Genomic DNA, 8,827 nt, shown 5'->3' on the forward strand with positions numbered 1-8,827 from the left:
GGTCTGCGGGGCGGGGCCACCGGCGGGGCGGGGCCAGGGGCGACCGGTCCCGGAGACCCGGGGCAGTGCCGCCTCCTGCCGGGCCGGGGGCCGTGCGGACTGGCGGCGGGTCGCGGAGGCTTTTGGAGCCTGCGTTGCCTCGGCTGGGAAACGGGGCTATGCTTGCGCCCCGGCGGGACTGCGGTGGCCGCGCGCGACCCGCGAGAGTCCCCGGGTCCCTCGTCGCGCGGGGACGCCGGCTGCCGCCCGCTGCCAGTCGTCGGGGTTGGCCGAGGCCCGGTGGCAGCCGCGCGCCAGCTCTGTCCGCGGCCCAGAGCCGCTCGCGCTCGGGCTTCTGTGGCTCCTGCCGCCCCTGCCCCCACCGAGGAGGGGGAACAGCGGTTAAAGGGAGGACAGGGGTTAAAGTCATGCGACAGTGCCAGTAAACAGAGGGTGCTCAGAGAAGGTTCGCTGCAGCAGCTCTCCCTTCCCCTACCCGCCGCTCCCACGCGACAACGCAAGGAGGCGCTGTGTCCGCCACAGCCCCACGGAGGGGAGTCAGACGCTGCCTTCAGGGAACTCGAGGTCCCGATGGGGCCCCAGATGCGGAAGTGGCCATTACGATGAAGGGTGCTACGTGCCGTGACACAGGTAGGTGCTGGAGCAGCTGGTAGGGTCCAGCAGAGGGGACTTTTGCTTTGGGCCTCAACAAGGGCCTGCAAAAAGGGAAAGGCACAGGTGGTAGAGGGACCAGCAGATGCGGAATCTCAGAAGCGAGGACCCCGGACGTTCTCGGAGTGGACAGTCGGGTTTGGGGGAGGTTGGGGCCCAGGGCTCCTCATCTTCCCCTTCTCCAGGATTCCTCTCTTCCTCCTCCCACTCCTTCGGAGCTTTGGAGGGTGCACCTGGTGTACCCGAGGACCAGAGCTTGGCGCCTGCTGGGAGCTGCCTGGCAGCTGACGGGCGCAGCAGCCAGAGCTTTCATAAGCAGGCGTTGGGCTGGCACAGAGCAATGGTGAGCTTTCCTCCCGTCCCCTGGAAGTCCCATGGCGCAGGGGTGTGGTACACTGGGCAGTCTCTTTGTTCAGACCAAAGGCAGCCCTGGTACTCTGAGAATCAGTTGGAGTTGTTGCCAACTGTCTCAGTGCCAGTCATGCTTGTTATTGTAACTATGTGACTGGAATGAGACATCACATAAACTGATGAAATATGAGTGTGAAAGGAAATACAGTGACATCAAAGGAAACCAAATTGAATGCTTTGGAATGAGTCCACAAAAGAGGGTTTGGGCATCCTGTGACAGCCAGCTGCAAGCCCTGAGTCAGCTGTGGGAAAGCGGGCAGGCACAAAGGCCAGACTCCCCATCCAACAGGGAGACCCCAGAACCCAGCGTTACCACCACACGGGGTCACCCAGCCCCACTGGCACACCTCCAGAGACAAAGCTCATGTTCCCCTAAGCAACTTGCTCTATTCCCAGCCAGAAGGGCCCTCAGAAGCCATCCCAGCAGCCACCACTTTATAGATGGGGAAACCGAGGCCCAGAGGTGGGAGGTCCTTGTCTAAGGCATATGAGAACAAGCAGCAGCACTGGGACCGGAGCCCCAGCCCCTGACCTTCCACTTGAAACGCTTCCAAAGTCAGAATGTTCACTCCCACGTGGAACTCAGTGAGATCTGCTGTCCTGACACTCGCACCTGGGTCTCAGCTCTACCCTCTGGGACACCATGGAGCCTGCCAGTGCCCCTCTGCCCCAGGACAGGGATCCAAAAACTTCTCCCACACTCCATCCCTGGACACCATCCATCCAGAGGAGTCTAGCCCAATACCCTCATTTTACAGGTGAGAAAACTGAGGCAAAAGAGGAAGAAGTCAAAGGACACCCTGGAGTGAGATGTGGGAGTGGAGTGACAGTCCAGGATGCGTGACTCCCACCCAGAGCCCTTGTAGTAAACCCCTGCATCCCCAAGTCAGCTCGGAGCACAGAAACTCAGTTCCAAGATGACGACCTGGCCGGGAGCACGAGCTATTGCCTCACCCTGTCCCTGGTCCTGAGGATGAAAGAAAGTACATTTGTACCAGTTGTAATGCGTTGTCCTGAACGGGATCCTGGAACCGAGAAAGGACACTGGGTAAAAACTAAGGAAACCCAAAGGAAGTATGGACTTTAGTTAATAATAATGTGGTTGGTTCATTAATTGTGACAACTATTTCACAATTTTTCTGTAAATCTAAAACTGTTCTTAAAAGTAAAGTTTATTTTAAAAATAAAGTTTGGGATTTTTTTTTACAAATATGTATTTATTTTATATATAATATAATATTTAATATATGTATATACTTATATATGCAAAACCCACAAAACTTTGTTTTATACACACACACACACATATTTACATATATATTTGTTGTTAAGTCCCTAACAGCATTAGAAAACAGGGACTCTGGTGGACCGGGAACTACAAGGAAGCCTGCATGACCAGACCCTCTTCAGCAACTCCCTGGCATCCCTCCACGCCCCATTTCCCCTGGGCTGGACGGCAGTGGGGGGCTGGGGTGCTCGCTGGCTCTCAGAACGGACCTTGGTTGGAGGCCCAGAGAGCTCTGGTGTCTGCAGCTGCCTGTCTCCACCCAGAAGTCTTAACTGTAGCGTTTGCTACCCCGAAACAAAGTCCTCTTCTGTCCCACATTTGCAGAAAACTGTCCAGAATGCATTCCATCCAGCCCCTCCAGAAGCCAGCAGAGAGATAGAGAGCCCATGACCCCAAGTCATCGAAGGGAAGTCACACCATGGAAGAAGGGCCACCAACACAAGGAGGGAAAGAACGTAACACCTGGGAAGACGGCTACTGGAGAAAGCAGAACTGGATTGAGGAAGCGGAGAGATACCTCCCAGAGACACAAAAGGCTACTTTACCCATTTAAAAAAAAGACTGAACTAGAGACAGGTGTTTAAAAATTGCTTGTTTAAAACCAACACCCCTCTGTTGAAGTGGAGCACATGAGAGAAAAGAGACAGGAGGACAGCTTCAGAAGGCCACCATCCGCCTAAGGAGATTTCTAGGAGAGGGTAGAACCGAGGGGAGCAGCATTCACCTTCCCTGCTTGCTTTCCGCACAGAAGTCATCTCACTGCGATTATAATTACAATTTCTTTATATGTAATCTTGGTTACCCCTGTCTGAAATAAATTGTTTATTCAGCATGTATCTATTTACTTGTTTATTATACGTTCCTCCTCTAGAATGTCTTGTTCTCTGGGGTCAGCCCCGGTATCCCCAATGCCTAGAGCAGCTTTCAGCAAAGGAGATGCTCTAAATGATGGTTTGCTGAATGGAAGAGTAAATGACTCACCTTAACCAAGTCATAAATAAGGACCTCCCAGAACAGAAGACGACGTGTCTTCAGCTCGAGTGTCAACAACATTAAAACATGATTCAACCACTTTGGAAAACTCTTCAGCAATATCTACTAAAGCTACGCAGACATCTACCTTATGATCTAGGATTTCGCTCCTGGGTCTGTAACGAAGAGTCATGAACATGTATACCCACCAGAACAGGCGTGCAAGAACAGCCGCAGCACCTACTCCAACGTCCTCCAGCAGGAGCGAGGGTAAAAGCTTGAGGTGTACCCACACACTGCAGGGGTGTGCAGCAAAAGGAGTGACTGACACTCACACCGATGTGGTGGCTTTTTATTTTCTGTATTTCTGATGCTTTGACATCTTGGGGCCTAGCTGACCCTGGAGAGACTGCCCCACCCAGGGCTGGCCAATTCCTTTTCATGTGCAAACTAACCAATCCAGAGGCCACACTCCACCACCTCTTCTATTGGGCTGTCACACTCAGGGCCACACTCCTGTGCCCTAGTCATGCCAGGGCCAGGTACCAGACAACTCAGGACAGCCCTGAAATTATTCAAACCAGCCCATTTTAAGCCTGCTTACCCCACCTCTGCTGCTCCTTCCCACAGAAACCCCAATAAAGGCTCCTGCTCCACTTTTCCCCTTGCTCCCTCTGCCTCCTGACCAACCCTGGTGCCTCCCTGTGTGGCCCCCTCCCAGCCCCACCCCCAACCCCCATGGCATGACGTGCCACCTCCTCTTGGAACTGTAACAAACTGTCCTTTCAATAGCAATCCTCTCCTGATCTGTTGGCCTTGCTACACCTGAATAATAACAAAACCTATGTTTTAAAACAATTAGCATCCTTATCTCTCACCATATACCAAGATCAACTTAAAATGGATGAAAGACTTAAATGTAAGACCTGTAACTACAAAACTTCTAGATGAAAACATAGGGGAAACACTCCAAGACATTGGTCTGGGCAAAGATTTTATGGAGACTTCTAAGGCACAGTCAACAAAAGTAAAAACAGGCATACAGGATTACATCGAACTAAAAAGCTTCTGCACAGCAATAGAAACAATCAACAGAGTGAAGAGACAACCTGCAGAATGGGAGAAAATAACTGCAAACAATTCATCCGAAAAGGGACCAATATCCAGACTATACAGGAAACTTAAAAAATCGACAGCAAAAAACCACAAATAATCTGATTCAAAAACGAGCAAATTATTGAAATAGACAATTCTCAAAAGGAGACATACAAATGGCCACTAGGTATATGAAAAAATTCTCAGCATCACTAATCAGCAGGGAAATGGAAATCAAAACTGCAATGAGATATCTCACCTCAGTTACAGTGGCTGCTATCAAAAAGACAAAAAATAGCAAATCTTGTAGAGGATGTGGAGAAAGGGGAACTCTGATACACTGTTGGCAGGAATGTAAGTTAGCACAGCCGTTGGGGAAAAGACTATGGACATTCCTCAAAAAACTAGAACTAGAGCTACCATATGATCCAGCAATCCCACTGCTGGGTATTTATCCGAAGAAAAGGAAATTAGCATACAGAAGAGATGTCTGCACCCATGTCTATGGCAGCACTGTTCATAATAGCCAAGATATGGAATCAACCTAGGTGTTCAAACAATTGGCACCCCTATCTCTCACCATATACCAATATCAACTCGAAATGGATTAAAGATTTAACTGTAAGACCTGAAACTATAAAACTATTAGAAGAAAACATAGGTGAAACACTCCAAGGCATTGGTCTGGGCAAAATTTAGATGAATGGATAAAGAAAATGTGGTATACATACACAATGGAATACTACTCAGCCATGAAAAAAATGAAATCCTGTCATTTGCAGCCACATGGATAAGCCTGGAAGTCATTATGTTAAGTGAAATAAGTCAGGCACAGAAAGATAAATACCGCATGTTGTCACTCATGTGTAGGAGCTAAAAAAAAAAGTCAAGCTTTTAGAAGTAGAGATTAGAATTGTGGTTAGTAGAGGCTGGGAAGGGAAGAGGGGAGGGCGGACAGGGAGAGGTTGCTTAATGGACACAAATCACAGTACACAGGAAAAATAAATTCTAGTGGTGCACGATAGTGTTAAGCATCTATAATTAGCAATTTATTGTGTGTTCTTAGATGGCTAGAAGACAGGAGCTCAAATGTTCTCATCACAAAGAAATGATGAATTTCTGCGATGATGAATATGCTAATTATCCTGATTTGATCATCACACATTGCATATATGTATTGAAATATAACTTTGTATCCCATAAATATACACAATCAACATGCGTCAATTAAAATAAATTAATTTTTAAAAACCCAGTTGGCATGCTAGCAAGCAGGGTAGTTTGAGCTCAGACCGGAACGATATGCCACTCACTACTCCAGACAGCAGTGGAGCCTGGCACAGTGAGCTTGTGCTTGGTGCAACTGCTGTCCGAGCACTTGCCAGTGCATTCCCATTCGGAGCTCAAAAGCTGAGCCTTCCTGCAGTCCTGGTGTGAGCTGTTACCTGCCTACGCTCCAGATTGACTGGCTAAATTTATGAAGGCTCTGCCCATGGGAGAGAGGTGTGACTTCCCTCCAAGTGCATCAGAATGGGACCTCTAGGGGCCGGGTGCACAGCATTGCTGTTCTTCCTGCTTTGATCGTGCTCTTCATGCCCTGGACGCCCTGTGAGGACCTGCACCTCAAGGACATCCCCTGCTCTGTGCCCCACCCAGACCCAGTGGGGAGGCACCACACCCATGAAGACCAAGGGCACAATGTTTAGTGACAAAGAACAGGGCGAGAGAACAGTCCATCCCCGCCCTGCCTTCGACCCCTGCCGAGCAGAGCTCCTGCAGTTGAGTCAGGACTGCAGACTGCTCAGGTAGTGCTCACGGCATGACTGAGCGCCACTGTTTACCAGAGAGCCTCAGGCTCACCAGAGCCTCAGAAGTAAGTGGACCCAGACCCCTCAGAGGTCAATTAGGACACCCAGAGAGGGAGGCCACCAGGGATAGGGCCGGAAGGGACCACCATGACTTTACCTGATAAACCCTAAAAGAAAAAAAGGGGGGTGGGGGGAGAACAGTAGGGGACAGGAGACTGAAAAACAAAAAAAAACAAAACTCATTTAGAGATACAAGCCATTCTAACAGATTTTGCTTGAAAAAGAAAAAGAAAAAAGGTGGGGAAAGGAGCAATACTGCTGCAGATGGGGGCTGTCCCAGGGAGGGGCTGCTGCCAGAGGCACAGGTGTCCCCTCCCCTCTTCTTGTCCTCTTATCAGCCTGAGATAAAAACTAAAAACCATGGCTTCAGGGGGCTAAAAACCTAAAACAGAACCCAAAAAGGGGAGCAGGGAGAAGAGGGAAAAAACACCCTAGATACAGGGAAGAGAAGAAAAGAGTAAATATATGTAAATGAACATATAATATTTTATGTTTTAATATATTTATAAAACATGTAATAAATAAATGATATACATGTCTATGTGTGTGTATATAAATTAAAACAAAGGTCCATAATTTGACCAAATTGGAAATTCAAAATGTATATAGTATAACAAATTATACATATAATAGATCTGCAACATAACGAGCACCGCTTTAGACAAGCCCAAGTACAAAACGGCGCCGCACACCCCCTCCCCTCCCCTCCCACTTCCCTTTACAAGAAGCCTCCTGACTTAAACAGAAACCCCTTTTGCTTCCTCAAGGATGCAGTTCTCCACCCAGATCCACATTAGCATAATGCCCCTCCTTGATGGTATCGCCCAGCTCTTGGCACCAACATACCAGTATAAGCTCTACCACCCCCAGACCTGCTGCTGTCCCCCATTTTCAGGGCAGCCCTGCGCTGCCTGCCACTCTGAGCGCAGCCCAGCAGATTTTCTTTCTTTGATAAAGGTTGATCGGTACCCGGCATCACAGCTCACTTTCTTTCATTATGGTGCTGAAACCCAGGAAGGGTTTTGGCCCAACATTGTGCATGATCCCCTCTCTCTGGGGGTGATTGGCCTTTGGCTGCCCTTCCCAGACCTGCTGAAACTGGGTAGACTTGGGGCTCTCTCTCCTTTTGCTATTTCAGACCAACGCATTCAACACTGGCCTCAATTCAGGGTGAGTCAGTGGGTCTGTCCTGCCTACATCTACAGTTCCCCCAACTAATCTCTCTCTACGACTCAGGTCTCTACGAAAGCCCAGGTGCCTGGCCGAGGGAACCCTTCTCGTGCCCCCCAACTATTGAAGGATGCTTCATTAGCTGGTTGGTGGGCTTTTTTCTCTCAAAAAGAAGGTGGGCAACACAGAGGACGCTCTTTGTTGGCACACTTCTTCAACCAGGATGGACTGCCCTTTCTCACCCTCTAAATGGGATCCTCATAACCTAAACCTCCACACTGTACACCCTTGGGCGGTCTCCTGGCCAATTTCCTGGCCTACAGGGAGACATTGAACCTAAACGTCCCAGCCCATCTGGAGTTTTCTACTGTACTCCATGCTCTACGCCTCTAGGCCATGCTCTACATCTCTGGGCCACTCTATGCCACTGGGCCGTCTCCTGGCCAATTTCTCGGCCTCTGGAGAGACATTAAATCTCAAATGCCTCATTACAATGGATCCCAGTAGCCACAAGATGATGCTTGATTTAGACGCTCACCAAAATGGCAAAAGCTGTAGAGATTCCTTGTTCAGGCCTTCTCCTATCTCTGAACGCATTCTTCTCCCTGTCAAAACTGTCCTATGTCTCAAATTCTCCTAGCTCGTGCTCAACCTCTCCCTCCAGACTCAGATCAATCTCCTGATCCGTCAGCCCCCCACATTTCTCTCTCTTCCCCACACCTGGCCTCCACATGATCGTCCTCAGCCCAACTCCTCCCCTTCTCCCACTTTGTCAGGTAACAACCCTGCCTCAGCTCCAGCTTTTTATAACCCTTCCATGAAGTGGCTGGGATGGAAGGAATTGTCTGAGCCCATGTACAGGGAGCAGGTCTAGATGGCAGCTCAGGTACAAGCTCAAAATAATAGGCGACCTGTGGGAGCCATTGCTGTTCATTGCACAGACCCAAATTGGAACTACCAGGCCTGCCATGGGGATCGGGACCTCCAGGATAATCTGATCACACACCTACTTCACAACTTCCAAAAGGCTATTCACAAGTCAATCAATTATGACAAGCTTAGAGGGATCACACAGAGATCCACTGAAAATCACAGTGAGTTCCTAACCTGCCTCTCTGGGACTTTACATGAATACACACATATAGACACAAACTCCCCTGCAGGCATGGCCCTCTTACACTCTCATTTTATTACCCAATCAGCCCCTGATATTCAAAAAACTATAAAAGAGATCAGGCCAAATACCAGCTCCTGGCTAATGCCATCCATGGCTCACATACTCCAAAGCTGGCTGCCTCAGGGGGAAAGCCACCTGGGAACTGCTTCAAATGCAGTCAGCTGGGCCTCTCAGCATGGGCCTGTTGTAACCTGT

Source organism: Cynocephalus volans, chromosome 3 (genome assembly GCF_027409185.1).
Source record: "Cynocephalus volans isolate mCynVol1 chromosome 3, mCynVol1.pri, whole genome shotgun sequence".
Taxonomy (NCBI): Eukaryota; Metazoa; Chordata; class Mammalia; order Dermoptera; family Cynocephalidae; genus Cynocephalus; species Cynocephalus volans.